The sequence below is a fragment of the Falco punctatus genome, assembly GCF_963210335.1.
Source record: "Falco punctatus genome assembly, chromosome: 2".
Taxonomy (NCBI): Eukaryota; Metazoa; Chordata; class Aves; order Falconiformes; family Falconidae; genus Falco; species Falco punctatus.
The window spans coordinates 87546240-87563156 of record NC_137581.1 but is presented as its reverse complement, the minus strand read 5'-3'; the positions used below and the strand labels follow the sequence as shown (position 1 = coordinate 87563156).

The 16917-nt window shown below is 39.8% G+C and overlaps 1 protein-coding gene across 1 annotated transcript in view; it reads left to right on the top strand.

Moving 5' to 3' along the window:
* Positions 1-248: 248 nt before the first annotated feature.
* Positions 249-16917, top strand: part of IL1RAPL1 (interleukin 1 receptor accessory protein like 1) — a 777597-nt gene continuing 760928 nt past the window's right edge. Inside the window, exon 1 of the mRNA XM_080377620.1 lies at positions 249-16504. The gene's annotated coding sequence lies outside the window, so the exon portion shown is untranslated. The remainder of the gene's footprint in view (positions 16505-16917) is intronic.

Below are 16917 nucleotides of genomic sequence, written 5' to 3'. Positions count from 1 at the left end.
GCTTAATTTGGGGGGGGGGGGGGGGGGGGGGGGAGGGTGCAGGGGTGTGTGTGTGGGAAAAGAGTTCAAAGTTCAAAACATAAGGATAAAGGCCTGAAATATAAAAAAATCACATGTGAACTAGGAATTTCCTTTTTTTTTTCTCTCTTTCTAGACCTGCAGTCCTGATGATAAGCATACACTTATTTTCAAAAAAACACTTTTTTCTCTGCTTTCCCCTGTCTAATAGAGCCTCTCTCTACCTTTCTCTAAACTTGCTACTTTTACAGGCAGATTATAATTAAACAAGCCTTAAAAAATCAATTAATGACCAAATAGTTGTAACCACAAGAATAAAAACTAAGTACAGTTGAGAGAGAAAAGGACATTGATTACAATTTAAGGATATCTTAAGCACTTTCAACCACTTCTTGACAAAACAAATGAGTTACAACCTTAGCTTTGATGTCTTTTTGCTTCAGTATCCATTAAATTGAAAGTTTATTGACACACTACAGACTAGTTAGAATTTTTTCGTGCTATGTCACATTGTCCTTTTGGTGAGAAGGGAAATCTGGGGAAAGATTTTTAATTAGTTGTGGTGTGGATTGTTTTTGGTTTTTTTTTTTCCTTGGCTGTTACAAAGGTGACATTTCCCCCTAAAAAGTGAGATCCTTTTCTCTTATAATTAATTACCTTTGAGAACATCTGCAGATATGGCTGCAGGGAAGAATTACAGTGACAAGTGTCAAAATTAATAATCTCAAGCAAGAAAACAGCTTTAAAGATTGCTAATTTCTTCACAATGAAACAATAGCCATAGATGCCATTAGCTGCCGGTATTATATCACATGGAGGTATAATCTGCAGTATCATACTTTTTTTGTATGTGCAGATTCCTATCTGCACATCACACTGTTAATATTGCATGATAACATCAAGCAGTGATCATCTCTGAAGCTAGATAAATGTTCTGAGTGCAAACACAAGTTCAGTATGGAAAAGATGGAAAAGAAAGAGTGACTCAATAAATATTCCTTATTGTTGAAACTCTCCAGTTTTGTTCTCTTGTCCCATTGAGGACTGCAGCACCTTGCCACTTAGAAGAGAAAAAGAAGTTAAAATTGATTATGAGTCATTAAAATGTACTAGCCAAAGTGACATAACCCTGAGGAAAAGCAATAGCTGTTGAGGATTTGACTATGCCCTGAGAAACAGGCATAAGTAAGAGACAGGAGTCTTTCTCCAGTTCTGGGTGTATTTTCCATCATATCAGACATAGTTTAGGTAAGTATCTAGAATTGCTGGTAAAAATTAAAGCAACTTAAGTTGTAAATTTGAAGTAAATGAGTTAAAATCCCCAAGAAATAATCCCATACAAAACCAGAAGTATGTCATATTTAATACTTACTTTCTGATGTAAACCATCCATATGTTGTACTGTAACATAAACACAGTGAAATAGATATCTTAAGCTGGTTTGTCTTAACTTTCTTCCATGCTCCATGCAAACAAACTGTTAAGGGAGTTCCCATGAATGGAATCTCAGTACAGGAACTGAAAAAAGAATTAATGACATTCACCAGCTAATTAAAACAAAAGAAATCAGAGAAAGGGTATCAAACAGCTTATTCCAGAAAAGAAAGTGACTTTAGCTGGTCCCCATTTTGAGATGCAGTAATCAGTGAAATAAGTGAAAATATTTCCCTGAGTTTCACTGAAGCCCGCTGACACAGGACAGTAGATGTTAGAGCAATTTCAGCAATGAGATTCCTTAGAAAATTTATAATCTTCACTTGATTCTCTTTTTTTTTAAGAAATACACAGGTTTCTCCTATAAGGCTTTGGCCATCATGTCAGAAATAATCAGAAAATATAAGAAGAGAGCTATTTGTGGGTTAAAATGTGCTTTTATGTTTAGGTTTAATCCTGATGCTCATTAGTCACAATTACCTATTTGCTTTTCAGGTGTTTAGAGATTTCATTATATTAGTAACGAGCTGTTATTTTGCAAAAGTTGTTGAATGTCTGCATAAGTATGCTATTATAAAGCATCATAAAACCAAGAGAGAATTATGTTTATCTTTTTCCATGTTTCTAGGTATAGAAGAAGGTATTTCTACAAGTGAGTAGCTTTTTTAACTACCTCTTGGAATCCTTGTACTGCATGCAAGGTCATAAATATAGGAATTTATATATATTTTTATAATCTCTATAAATTTTGCTAGTATTTCTTACTACCACTGTTGGAACTATTGGCGAACCTCTTTTTTTTGTGTGTGTGTAATGTCTTACTTTCTGAATTTTCAGTTTCACTTCTACTTACTATTTTACATCCTCTTTACATATTAACGACAGGAATAACCACATGCAGGTTTAGGCATTTGTCATGTACCTTTTATTTCCAGGCTTTTCATCCATTTTCCTGTGTAGTTGAGAGAGTGAAATAAGTCCTTCAAAGGTGAGGTTTGCTTAAGATGTCTATGCTACTGAGATGAAACATTTTAAAACAGCTCCTGTTTCTCCCCTGTGCCTACAAAGGTAGTCTGGACAATGAGCTCAGGATAATAACATCACTCTGAGTGCCTATAAAGTTACGGAAGATTATTCTGTCTTAATTACCAAAGTTAGCATCACAAATTGCAATGGCAGAAAATTTGTTTTGATTTGTTACAATACATTGCAAAGTTTTCTTGGTATTCATCTGGCAAATCTTTTAAAACTAATTGAAGTAACTATTCAATTTGTGATCCTCTGACAAAGAAGCTTACTGTTTTCATGGCCATTAATGACAGACATGCCTCTATTTAAAATCAAAGAGTAGCTTAAGAATGTTTCACTACTTCTCTTAAGAAACTGCCTTACAATTTCTTTTACATTTTGGATTGGGTATTTTTAATTTCTTTTATATTTTGTTTTGTGTTTTGTTTTGGGGATTTGTGGTGGTTTTTTGGTTTTTGTGTGGTGGCGGTTGTTTTTTTTTATTACTCTGTAAGTTTTTGTGGAAATACCTGAAATTGTTTCCATCAGTGCTGATATAATAATAAACCAGATTTTGATTTGTCGAGGAGTTGGGTTTTGGTTAGTGGCTTGGGTTTTGTGGTTTTTTCCCAAATTTTGTTTGGTGGTTTTACTGTAAGTATTTCTGTTTTAAAAATTCATAAAGATGCAGTAAAACATAAGTCACAGATTCAGAACAGTCTGGCATCAATATTTTGGTGATTTATTTCAATGGTTTTACTTTTAATGTAATGTCAAACCACACAAAATAAATATGTGAGAGGTAAGTAAGGCATTGCAGAGAACTGCAGGGAAATGAAACAGGAAAGAGGAAACAAATGACCTGAAAAAATCCTCTGTCTATAATCCTTCAATTTCTCATTAATACTAAATCCTTCTTTATTGTATCTCTGTGTATCAGCAAGAAGAGGTCCCTACTACACAATATGAAAATGTGTGTGATATAATGTGAATGTACTGACCAGAGATAGTAAAAATTATTACAAATATACAAAGTTCTCATTGACACATGATTTCTATACCCCCATGTCCTGAGAAAATGCATTGTTAGTTAACTGCTTGTTGTACCAAACCCTAATACTATGTATAGTAATCAAAAAGATGTATATTTTTTCTTTTTGTGATTTATGTTTTTTTTATTTTTTTTTTAAATTGGATATTGGTATTAGGTGTTTTCAACCTGGTAGGAATTTTAATTATCCTTATGATAATGATGTACAAGACATAACAGCAGCCGATTTGATGACATTCTGCCTTTGAACACTAATATTTGAACTTGTCCTTGCACCTGACAAGTATTCAGTTCAGAACTGAAAATGTGAATAGGAATTCATCCAAAGAAACTGGGTTTGGGTTACAGTTTTGGGGTTTTTTGGTGTATTTTCTCTGTCTTTGAAACATGGTTAATAACAGATTAGAATTTCCTAATTATCCTAATAGATTAGGGTTGCATTAACATTAACAGCTTCTTTTATAATTCATGCCTTTTGCTCAACACAAGTGTGATCAGATTAAGGTGTGGCTTGGATACAAGGCTGCACTAATTGTATTGTAACACATTGATCTTAAGTGTGAAAAGAGATGGAGGTGAAGTTAGGCAGTTACAGTTTCTCCTAAAGCAAATTTATGCGTCTCAGTGGAATACTTAATTTTGAATTTTGTTCCCCAAAAGATGAGGGGCCCAGACGCAAAGCATTTCCACACATCCACATTACCGCATGGTCACTATCAGCAGCAAACCAACCTGGCTTTCCAAGGCTCTGACATGGCAAAGCCGGAAGAAAGGCTACAGTCGTTTTATAGCACCTAGAAGTCTGATGCTCCAGGCAACTGCCCACCAGCTAAAAATTTTGTTTGGGATGTCCCAGCAATTTGCATCCACTGCAGTTATATTTAGTTTTTAAAACTGTGCTTAGGCAAATTTAAACAACCTTTTTTAAAATGCTGAAATAACAGTATACACACAGTATATAGCAAGGTAAGAAATCTGCTTTGATTCAAGCATCTCAGTAAATCAGATTTTACCGCATCCAAGACCTACTGAATTTGAGGGAAACCTTCTATATGTGTGCCTTTGAAAAAATCCAACGAAACTGTTTTGCCTACTTTTTACTGTTAAATATGCAACAATTATCAAATGTACTTTACCTTTATGGAAAGCTACACAAGTATTAACTAACTAAACTTCATGACTCCTATATATCATGTAGATAAATGTATGATTTAATTTTTACTTCTCAATCAGGCAAATTAGCCACAAAAGTGAACATGCCTTTTACAAAAGAGTGCAGGATTTAAAATAGCACCTTGGTTTCCTTGTTTTTCTTGATTGATTCCAGTGACACCACTGGTTTCTGCAGTACAGCTACAGGTTTCCCTGTAGCTGCACTACAGAAGGGAAAAAAAAAAAAAAAAAAGCTTCAGATGTATTACAAAAAGCCATTATACAGTAGGGCAATTAAGATGGTATTACCGCAGATAGCATGTAAACTTCAAAAAAATATTTTTTTATCTCACTGTACAGTTCTGTGGCCTGTATATTACACATTTCACAATATGACAACCCATTTAGGTCCATGTTATACACATACAGGTCACTATATTTGGACCTACACTGTACAAAAATATTTACTGGGAGAACACACACTGTTCTGAACAGCAGCTATGTTCATCTGAAGACCCAGATTCTTTGAAAGGAACTTCTATCAAAACCAACGGCTTGATGGATGGAAGGTATCATTTTCACCAGTGCAGCAGCATGTGTTGAAGCAAGAACTTCAGCAGTTCTTGATGTACCTACTATGAAGGTGGTTTATGTTTTTTAAAGTTTGGCAACCTTTTATTTTGAGACATGGCATGTCTGCTTGGGATTATTTTTTTCTCCCCAGAACAGGATTTCCTCTGAGTACTGACATCCAACAGAGAACTACATTACATTATGAATACACTTAAATTACATATAGGTAAAGTACTTAATGTATTTCACTATACTGTATGTTTCCCTGGAGAGTGGATGTGAATTGTCAGTACCTCATAGACCTCCCTTATTTGTTATCAGCCTGAATTACTCAGAGAAGAATTCTCAAATCTTGATAAAGTCCAGTCTCATGGACTGAAGGATCTCAAAACATGGGGGAGAATGGGAGGCAGCTGCTGAGCCCTTCTCTTAGCAAGTATCTGTCACAGGGGCTCTGCCACCACCACCGATTGTGAATCCCACTTGTTCCAGTTTTGTGATATAAAAAGAGCGCAAGAGTGTGTCAACAGGACAGATTTTACACACTGGAAATGAGAGGGCGAAAGCACAACAGAGAGAGAGATCTTTCATCTTGTCAATGCCTCTTCATCAACATTCAGATCACATTGCCTTCATTTCAGACCCTGACACTCTTCTCTGCCTTTATTCTTCTTTCTTGTTCTGATTCATCTGTCTCCACCACTGAAAAAACTTTCTCCTTTGCATTGACAGTCATCTCTCTTCTTTCAGGAAATGCTACACCGTCACTGTTGTCCTCATAAGGAACAGCTTGTTGCCCCGTAAGAAGAGAGAATTCTGGCCTTTGAAACGAACTGGCATTTTTAAGATAAAGCAAGGCAAAACTACACATTGAAATGGAAGTTTCTTCCAGGTCCACAGAACAAATTTATAAAGGACTGTTCTTGTGAATCTGAGTAATCGCTGATCCTCCGTTTTTCATTGTCTGCAGCTTGCTTTCTCTGCTGTCACGGATCTTCTGTAAAAATCATGCTAAAATTGTAGCATTTCTTTATGCTGCTTCTTATATCAAGAGAGTACTTAACATAAGAAATAAAGACAAAAGAAAGAAAACATTGGATCTAGGAAATATGAATTTCAGAACATGGTAAACAGAAGTTCGACAAAGTTGTTTATATATTCACATCAGGAAAAGCTGGCACCCTTATTAAGCTGTGTGAAGCCTCAAATTTGTTCATACTGTAAAGTTGTCCTGTCACCACATAGCATTTCAGTACTGTACAATACTCTCTCACCAAGGCTCTCGTTTTTCTCTATAGGCTTGAAGAAAGAGTCAGACAGCAACAGAACCATCCCTACCCCCCTAGCCATGTTTCCTTTAACCCCTTTGCTACTGATATCACAGAGGTACTGCCATGCTGCCATCACCCACAAATGCATTTTTTAGTCACTCCAAACCTCAAGGAATGTTAGGAAGGTTTCCATCCCATGAACAGCATTTTGAACCTTCCTGAAACACCAGCAGCTCTGCTAGTAAGGTTACAGGTTGTAGGGCAGGAATAAATTGATTTAAAAAAAACCCCAAACATGTAAAAGTATAAGTTGTACCATTTTGAACTGACTGATATAACTAATACAGCTCAATATCTTTATTAACAGTGCATGACAGACAGAACTGAAATTCAGCCCAAATTTCCTGCATTTTCAGTATCTCTTGGCCTTCTTCCCATTGCATTCATAATATCTGCTTACTTACACTTGTAAAAATGAAAATTCAATTAGTGCATGAAATATTACCTGGTAGCAGTTTTTTACTTCCTTTTCAGCTAGCAGTAAACTCCAATGGAAAATCAAATTCCTGTACACTAAGCCCAGGCAAGTAACATTCCTTGTTTCCAGATTCCGTCTTGCGTTAACCCTGTATAATGTACGTTAACTCCTTCAATAATGCCAAACCTTCACAGTTCATGTACCATAAAAGCAAAAAACACGTCCATGGAGACTCAGCACAAAGACCTAGCTAGCCCACTCTCTGGTCTCTGAGAATGACTAGCAGAAGAAGCCTAGGCAAAGGGTGAAGGAAACAAGTTGAGTTGATCGAGATCTTTCTCTGGTGTCCTTCCACTTTGCCACATGTAGTTTAGGCGTTTTCTAATTGAGAAGTTGTAGTCTGATTATTGTTTAATACAAAAGAGAGGCCTCTCCAACAAGAATGTACTTAATCTTTTGTAACTGATTTTAATTTGGTTTGCAAAACATCCTAAGGCAATGAATGAATTATAAAATTTACTTATTTGTAATGCATCTGTTTTGAACATGCCACATCATAACTTCACTGTCTGCCTCCTCATTCTTGTATAAAATAACACATAATATATATTAAAATATAATGTTAAAAAAGCATTTGACCTTACGCTACTGTAACTTTAGAGATTGCAGATGTATCGTCTTTTGCACACCAAATAGACCTACTCTGTTCAGTGTTCCTCCATCTCTTGGAGTAAATGTGTGATACTTGGCTATCCCCTTGCTAATTACTTTGTTTAATACTAATTACCAATTATGAGGTTTTTTGAGATAGGGTGAACTAATCACATGTTGTATTCAAGATCAAAATGCACTATGGATTAATACAGTGGCATAATGTTTCCTTCCAGTTTTGTTTTCAACTCCTGTCCCAATCATTATTTATGTTTTGATTTTGTTGAAGACTGTTAAACATTAAGCTGACATTTTTGAGAAACTTTGATAGTGATATTGATAGTTTCCTTTGTGAGTACTACCAGACTTTTGTGGAACCAGAAGCAAACTGGTTCAAACTGTGGTAGCGTAACTGTTTTAACATCCTTAGGGTTATTTACCTCATGCATACTAGAACAATAAAAATATTATCTAGAAATTTAATATTTTGCAACTTGTTACTGTTCTGTCTACTCATTTTTTCTACTAATTCTTATCCTACTGAATCATCTGCTGTTACCAATGCTGACAAGCTTCATCTTCTAATAAGTCTGAAAATATTTTTTCTCTATGCTATATGCTGTTAGCAGGTTGATTCTCAACATTTTTGTCAGGGCTGAGTTGCTATAGTTTTACATTTAATTTAATATATATAGTTTTTAATTATTGGTCTGTGAATTTCATATTTCAAAGATTATTTTTTTTCATTTCTAAAAGACCCCTTACTCTTTTGCTGAATCAAGCTAGCCCTCTTTTAAGGATTTGATGTGTTAAGCATGGCATGTAACATAATATCTTTGAACAGTGCCCTTTGCACCAACTAACATTGTTACTCTTTTGGATGGTTTTTTGTTTGTTTGGGTTTTTTTAATTTCAGTAAGAGAAGGTGAAGTTGTTTTGAAATCTTTTTAGAGGGATCTGGGGTCTTTTGCTCCAACTGTTTGAATATTTCACAGTGATTATTGTGCAGCGGCACTTAAATAATTGTCTCTAATTGTGTGTCCTGTGCATTGTTCAAAACTAAAACCAGTTGCTTATCTTCTTGCAAATTTTCTGCTTAGTTATTCCAAACAGCAACTTTTTATTATGTTCTAAACTTTAATTACCAATTCATGTTCCACCATAACACCTAGTCCACATACAGTAACTGATGTTTTGTATCACTATCTTTTGTTTGTTTGGTTTTTTGCCTTCATAATCTTTCTGACCTCCTTTACAGTCATTGTCACTATCTTAGGTGGTCCATAGTTTAGATGTATTAGTATATTCTTCCTGTCCAGGTATTTTAATCAAGATCTGTCACATATCTAATGAAGACCTTGATTTTTCCCCTACTTTTTCCCATTGTGTGAATTGTCCCTGTCTTGCCCTGAAATACATTATTCCCAGATGCACAGGACATACCTGTGTGTAGAGGTCTAGATTTCCCTATGGCATCCAAATAGCAAAATGAAGCTGCAAAAAATATTGACTGCATACAAATCCTCATAAGTTATATTAATAACTGGGTTAAACCTTTGCAGCTGCTAAATCAGGTGCATTGATAAGTGCAAAATCAAGTGTCTCTGTATGCACCACACGTGTGCATGTGTAGGAGGGAGACAGAAAATCAGCGACACTAAATAATAAACATTTCCTAAGTTAATTAATTTTGACATGTATCGCTTTATTGTAGTTTATTCATGAGCCCTGTGAAGCAGGTAGCTCACACATCTTTGACTTCAGCAATCTCTTACTCTGCTTCATAACTTTCCAAAGGATACTTTTAGTCAGGAACGTTAAACCAGTTAATTTTTAGTCTGCTTCTGTCAGAGTGGTATATATCTACACAGACAGTTTCTGAATTTGGTTTTGTTTTTGTCAGTCACACTTTTTGATATACAAAAGTTTAGCACTTAATGCATTTCAGGATGAAAGTACCCATACTTCTTTGGGAATTCATTCATATGGAGCTGCACCTGAGTGAACACTTTACTGCCCTGCTTCTGGCAGTGCAACTGCTACGCTGACCTACACAACTTCATGTTTTGGTTGGTCTACCTCCACCAAAGCTGCAGAAGTCATTCCAGTAGTGGGTGAGTGCTGCAACAGAAGACCCTGCAGTGAAAGGAAGAAAATTTGCATTATGCACCCATTAGCTATGTGATGACCACCTCAACCTCATTCATGCAAACAGTACCAATATTGCATCTCAGTGACAACGGGCAGGTTTTGATAGATGTCCAGGACTGAATAATGAATATTTATTAAATTGTGTATAATATCCACCGTGCATACACAGGCATCTATGCCATCAGGCCCTGAGGGCACCAGCAGGCCCAACTCTGCCTGCCCAGACGCATGGCTCCTGGCTCCCCCGGGGGCTACTCCGGCCCTTGCCTCTGCCTGGTGCATGCCTGACAGCTGGGGAGCCCAGGTCACCTTCCCCCTGGGCTCTGCTTGCTGCCTCCAGGCTCTCATGGACGCTGCTGGGGGAGGATGCTGCCCTGCTGCCCTGCAGGCACCTACCTGCCCCAGCCTGCCCTGGCTTGTCCCACTGCCGCCCATCCTAGCCTGCCCACAGGCAAGCAAGAGGCCATGAAAAACATCCGTTCCTCTGAGAAAATATCTGCTGGCGACGGAGGGGTTCAGTGCTGGAGCCGGCAGTGGAGGACGGTATTGGGCAGTGTCCTGGACAGGGCAGTGGCACAGCGGGAAGGGAGCTTCGGCCCACAGGATCAGCCTTCCTGGCACATTTTCTACCTTGGGGCAATTCTTAGAATGAAAAAACCAAAAAATTAATTAAAAGACTAAAAGTCAGTGTTTCACAAAGCAGCTGGATATCTCAAAAAGGTTTTGCTTACTTTCTTCACTTTTCCTTTAGATGGTATTATTATTATTATTATTATTATTGTTATTTTTATTGTTATTGTTATTATTACAATGCAGATCACATCTGTCTCTTAATTCCTAACACTTTTCATTTAAAAAATGTCAAAACCCCTGAACTGATGGCTGTCAAAGTCAGGAGTTCTATTATGCGAGTATCGCTTTTGCTTTTCATCAGCCCTGCCTTTCTCACCTGCTGTTATCCAGTTCTGGCCACAGCTGGGTGTACGTCACTGGCTGAGGTGGATTGCTTTTCTAACTCGGGTCAGTCATTCTTATGCAACTTTTTTCCAAATAATGCTTATATTTAAAACCTCTAATTTATGGTCTTTTATTGGATAACAGTAATTATCTGTTACTTGTGCAAGTGCAAGACCTTCTGTAACTGTTATTGAAGTAGTAGGAGCCTTTCAACTGACTTTATTTGAATTGGATGAGATTTATATTGCTGAATATTCTAAAAGTAAACATATTCTTAAAGGAAAATAATCCCTTATTACTGCTATCTATTAGGTCTTTGGGAAAAAAAAAAAAAACAAACAAAACAACAAACCAAAAAACCCACACCAACCCAAACCCAAAACCCCTAGCAAGTCTGAAATGAAACATACAAATCTTTTCTAATGCATGAATGCCCCATCTTTTTAGTTTTCTCATCTCATGATAGAATACTATTTAATTAAGTGGATGAAGTATATGTTATGGACTGGATATTGTCTTCACTTGAGATATTCTAATGAGGGACTAGAGGAAAAGCAAGTGACCATTTATTCTACTAAATTAAAAATGTGCAAGAGATGAGCATTTAATTATCTTTATCTTGACATTATTCTTTGCTAAATTAGGTTAAAGCAGTAAGTTGCAGGACAACTAAGCTATTTTTTTTAATATCTATCTAATTGCATCTTTTTTAAACACTAAGAGTCAATGAAATGCATGCTTTGAAGGAATGGCTTTCTGAATGAAAGTACTTCCCACCCAATTAGTAACAAGATATTTAGCTTTTATGTCATGTCACTTTTCATCTATAGGTGTCGTAGTGCTTCGTTCAGGCCACCTAAAACTGATGCCTACCCGACATAGTTAGTCTCAGCTGCATATACAGACAGCAAAGCCCTGGCAGAGCTGTGTATCAAATAGCCTGAGCTGTCTGACATGCTCTGCACAAAGCTCCTGAATTAGTCACACAAAAATGGTACAACAAGAAAAGTATGGTAAAGCTGTAGCATTTGGGACAACATAGCTCAGCGGTGAGTACAGCATGCTCATATTTACGGAAAGGTATATGTAGTTCTGAATAGAAAAATATAATTGCAGTTAAGACTATAAAAGAGAATTGTTGTGATTAAATCTCCTTGTTATGAGTATTATTCCCTGTCTAGTTATATGTTCTTTAGTCAGGCTCCTCTGTAAGGGAAATCGCTTTTGAAATTTTCACATGATGTGGAATTATGGATTATTCTTTATAAAATATCTGCTCTCTTGAACACTCTTGTGTAAACTTACTAAAAAAATGGAATATGTAATGTACGATATATAAACCACACAACATAAATAAAACTTAATTAGTAGTACGCAAGAATTCAAGGAGCATTAAAGAAGTTAACCAGACAGCAGTTTTCAGGTTTTACCTTGTTCACTCTGAAGCATTCCTGACTACTTAGTCATGCCAAAAGTGGACAAAAAGGGAAGCTGTTTTTTAATAAGATCAATGCAATTGTGTTTTGAAAAGGGGAAAAGAAAAAAATTACAGATAGAATGCTGACCTTTTTGTTTTACTGAAACTGTTTAGTAATTAAATTCAGACTGCAGTTTATGGGGTTCAGATGTAGATTTTTACATGAGCAGGGCTTCTGTTTGGTGATTTTAGTGGAGGAGTGAAGGTGTATTTCAGAAATTTTGATTTCACTATTTTTTTAATCCATAAAAGTATGCTTCTTTTCCATGTTGTTAGATTTATATCATGTCATAATTCTATTATATATGCACATAACCAAGAGAATGTGCAAGTGCTAGTGTTTTGTGTTACTTAGCCTGTTTCTCCCACTGCATTTGTTAAAAGGTGGGAAATAAATATACAAATGGAAACATTATTTAATAGCTGAAGTCTACAAGTAGGCAGAGAGAAATCCAGACCTGCCAGGCATTGGACCCTCTGGACAGACTTGCCAGCAAGTTTTGAAGGACACCGTGCGGCTAAGGGATAGTATTAGCTCTTGGGTGCTGTCCATTCAAGCAGATTGAATTTACTAACCAAAAGCATTCGGCGCGATCTTACCACTCTCAAAGCCATATACTCTGCCAGACCTTTCATTTTAAATATGTATTACTTTTAGAAAAGGAAGTTTACTTCGACTGCACTGTTTCACTTTCCCTAATATACATTCAATGGGATAATCTTTTTTGAAGTCACTGAAGTATGGATGAGGATGCATTTTGTGCCTCTTCTATACTTCAAGGGACACAATGTCTCAAGATCATACAGACTGTGCAGATACAAGGTGCACTACTCATTCATATAAACCCATTCAGCATGCACTGAATGCCTTAGAATTAAAATGATACTTAGAACAGTTAATATTTTGCTCCTCTCTTTGGTGAAATACCTTGAAAACACCCATGGCCTGATGATGACAAAGGAGATCCCCTTCTGTGTCATACGGGATATACTTATTAATGGGAGGACAAAGTCAAACAGAGATTCAGTATGTGGCTAAGAAAAAAAAATATTTCTAAAATCTCTTTTTCTTGAGCCCATACAACCACATTGCTATTAATAGCAATTCAGTAACTCAGAAATGAACTGAACCCAGTTTCCTTAACTCAGGGATGAATTTAACCCAAGAACACAGGTGGTTTGTATTCTGCATGTGTGAATGGTCTACAGATTTTCTGTGGTGTTAGTCTGGTTTCAGCCATTTTAGTGATTATATTGTATTTTGTTCACACGTTTTGACTTCCACCCTTTTTCATTTTCTCTTTCTCCTGCCAGACCCTTAATCAGCTGCTCTGGGAACTTACATAGCTCCTGTGAGCACTGTATAGGAATGCCTCACAAACATTGTTTTTTATCTTCACTGCACCCTTCTGAATAAGAACAGTGTTAACTAACGTTGTACAGAGAAGGAACAAAAGGACAGAGAGATTTCATTGACTTGCCTATCAGTGCAAGAGAAATCCGTAAAACTCAGGAACTAAAGGCAAATGGCTGAGTGCCTGGCCAGCATGTTAATCCCCAGTACCTCCTTCCTACTCTTTGCCCATTGCAGAGCATGAACAGCCTTCAAGCAGTTGTAGTCGTGTCTGGGTGCAGAGAAGACTCTTGATGTCCCATAACAGAGGTGCCTGTGCTGGGAGTTGGGTATCACTCCTCAGTGGTGAGAAAGCAGCTCTCCCAAAGGATAACGGCGAGAATCAAATTTGGGAGCCCCTCTTTCTTCCCTCTCTTGCTCTCTGTCAACCAGCTAGGATGCCTGGGCTTCTAAATCAAGCACGCAAACCAGCTCTCTAAAGTAGATAGTATGAGTCATTCAGCTAACTTAAAATGCCCTTTACTGATCCACAGAGAGAATCCCAGAAAGTTTTTCATGTCCCTCTTTTACCTACCCATGCAAATGGATCACTCATCATAGTAGCATCTGAATGCCTCATTTAACCAATCACATAAATTTCTCTGTTTTAAAATTGAATTTTGACTATTGATTTTTGCATTCATTTCTAGTTTCTTCTATATTTTATCCAACACGAAGAATGCTGTTCTGCTATAAGGAAGGGTGGGGTGGGAGCGGGCTCCACAAATTCTGCGACAGCTACCACCTCTCCTGCAACCCACTGATTCTGCGTGGCACGTTATCTGCCTATCGATAATCCTTTATCATGTTCCGTAATAAAATCACACTTTCCCACATGCTGCTCTTCTCTTCTCTTCTCTTGTAAGATGTTGGGGGTTTAAAAACTGTAGCAGTTTGAATCCGTCTCTATGGTCCTACAAGGAAGCCAGGCTGGATTTGGTGGCAACTGAATGCTGCCTAGTGTCTTTGTCCCTGTTTTGGACAGCACCATTTACACAGACTTAAACAGATACATAACTGCACGTGTTTCACATTGCTCAGGTATTTCCCTCTCCTCCACACCCCCATACCCCCATTCAATGGGTCTTAAAGCATATGAGATGCATCTGACCCAACTGTCTACCTATGTACAGGCAACTCTGTGTGTCTGTTCCTGTGAGCGTGCACCTGCAGGGCCAGTGCTAGGGAAGAGGGGGTATCTACTCCCCCGCACCTTTGTGCAGGGATGCGGTAAGATTTATTGGGGTGAGCGACAGAATTTTAGAGTTACGTTTTATAGAGCATTTGTTTAGTATTATAAGCGTCTGCAGATGACTATTTATTTCATGAAGTAATTAACATTCCTAATTAGATGCACCTTGCAGCTGCTGTTAATCTTAATTGGCAATAATGCAGTTACATTTTGATACATATCTTCAGAAGAGTTACAGAGAAGGAAAAAAAAAATCTGAAGGGAAAGAAATAAAATTGTTCCCACACAGTTCAGAGAGTTTGCACAAAGAAGATCCCATGGCAACAACGAGGCCCACAGTTTGCCTTATAAAAATCCAAGAATAGATAATGTATCATCTCTCCTAAAACAACACTTCGCTTCGGAAATCGGAGGGGAAGGGGGCGGGAGGGCGGGGGGGGGGAGTAAACCACAACAGGAAAAGCGAAGCAGTCTGACCCCCGCGCATGTTGCGCGCCCGGCGTTCGGCCTCCCGCTCCCGGCCCAGCCCCGCTCCCGGGCCCGCTCCCGCTCCCCCTCCCCCTCCCGCCCTGGCCCCGCTCCCGCTCCGGCCCCGGCCCCGGCCCCGCCGCGGGCAGGCGTGGCCCCAGCGCTGCGGGCCGAGGCGGCGCGGGGAGCCGGGCGGCGCCGGGAGGGAGGCCCGCTGCCCAGGAGTTTCTCCAGGATCCCTTCCGAAGGGCCCTCCCCGCCTCGCTCCCTCCTCTCCCCACCCACCCCAAAAACCCCTCCTCCGAAGCCGGCGCTGGCGGGGCGGTGCGGGCGCCGAGGCGTCCATCGGGGGGCAGTAACGGCACCTCCCCGCCGGCTGGGCCCGCGCAGGGCGCGTGCAGCGCAGCGAGCCCATCGCGGCGGAGCGCAGGGATCGTTGTGCACTGCAGTTTCTCTCGCCTCTCTCCCTCCCTCTCTTCCTCTGCTCCTTAGGATATTTTGGGTGGATTGTGGTTGTCAGTCAAGACCTCCTCTTCTTTGCTGATCACTTGTCATTTTCACCGGGGACTAGTATCGTTCGGGCCAAGCGGACGACAGATTTTCTTTTTTTCCCCCCCTTTCTTCTTTCCCCTTTGGCGATTGCTCCCCCCCCCCCCCCCTTTTTTTTTTCTTTTTTTTTCTTTTTTTTTTTTTCTTAGCGCGGCGGTGCGGGTGCTAGGACCCGGCAAGCACCCTCCCCCGGCTCTCCCCCGCAGCGCTTTCCCCAAGCTGCCCAGCACCCGGAGCCCCCGCCGGCCCCCGCCGCTCGCCCAACACTTGTGCGCGGCAGCCGGGATCCGGCCCTCGGCGGCGGCGCGCTGGGCGCGAGCTGCCCGCGGGCGGCGCGGTGGCCCCCAGTTTGGCCGCCCCCTCCTCCAGCCCCCCCTCCGCTGCACCTGGATGGTACCTCCCGCCGGCGACACGGGCACTTTCTGAACTAGGAAGGAAGGGGCGACTCGGGGGGGGGGGGGGGGGGGGAGGGCGGGGGGCCGCCGAAGTCTGTATGGAATTACCTGCGCCCGCGGCGGAGCTGGCAGCGGTGGATGGATGGGCGCCGCGTCCGCGGCACTGGCGGCCAGCTCAGCCCCAGGAGTAAACACGGGGCTTCTCCGGCCGAGTGCGCAGTGTGGTGACCGGCACTCGCCTCGCTGACTGATCGCACCGGAGGGATATTTCGGGAGACTCCTGTGGGTAAGGTCATTTTATCCAGGCAAAAGCCCGGCATTGCTAAACTTGGTGGCGTGTGATTAAAATGGGTACTTTCGGGATTGCTGCATTACCCTGATGCGAGGGGCTCCAGCCGTTATTGGCAGTTGAGTGGAATAACTGCATTAGGTCTTCTGGTGAGTGCTTTTTGCGATAAATAAATAATTAAAAAAAGAAATAAAAAATCTTCTCCTCCCTTTTTGTTCTTGCACCCTCTGGATTTGGGAGAGTACAGTAAAAGCAAGGAGTCTTTCGTTGTCCCCCCCGTCCCCCCCCCCCCCCCGTTTTGTGATATTTTTGACTGAAAACGTATGTGGTTGTAAAGAAGCACTCCGTGATGGAATCTGTTTAATATGAGATCAGATCCCATCCGCTGATTAAAACAAATGTTTCTAACT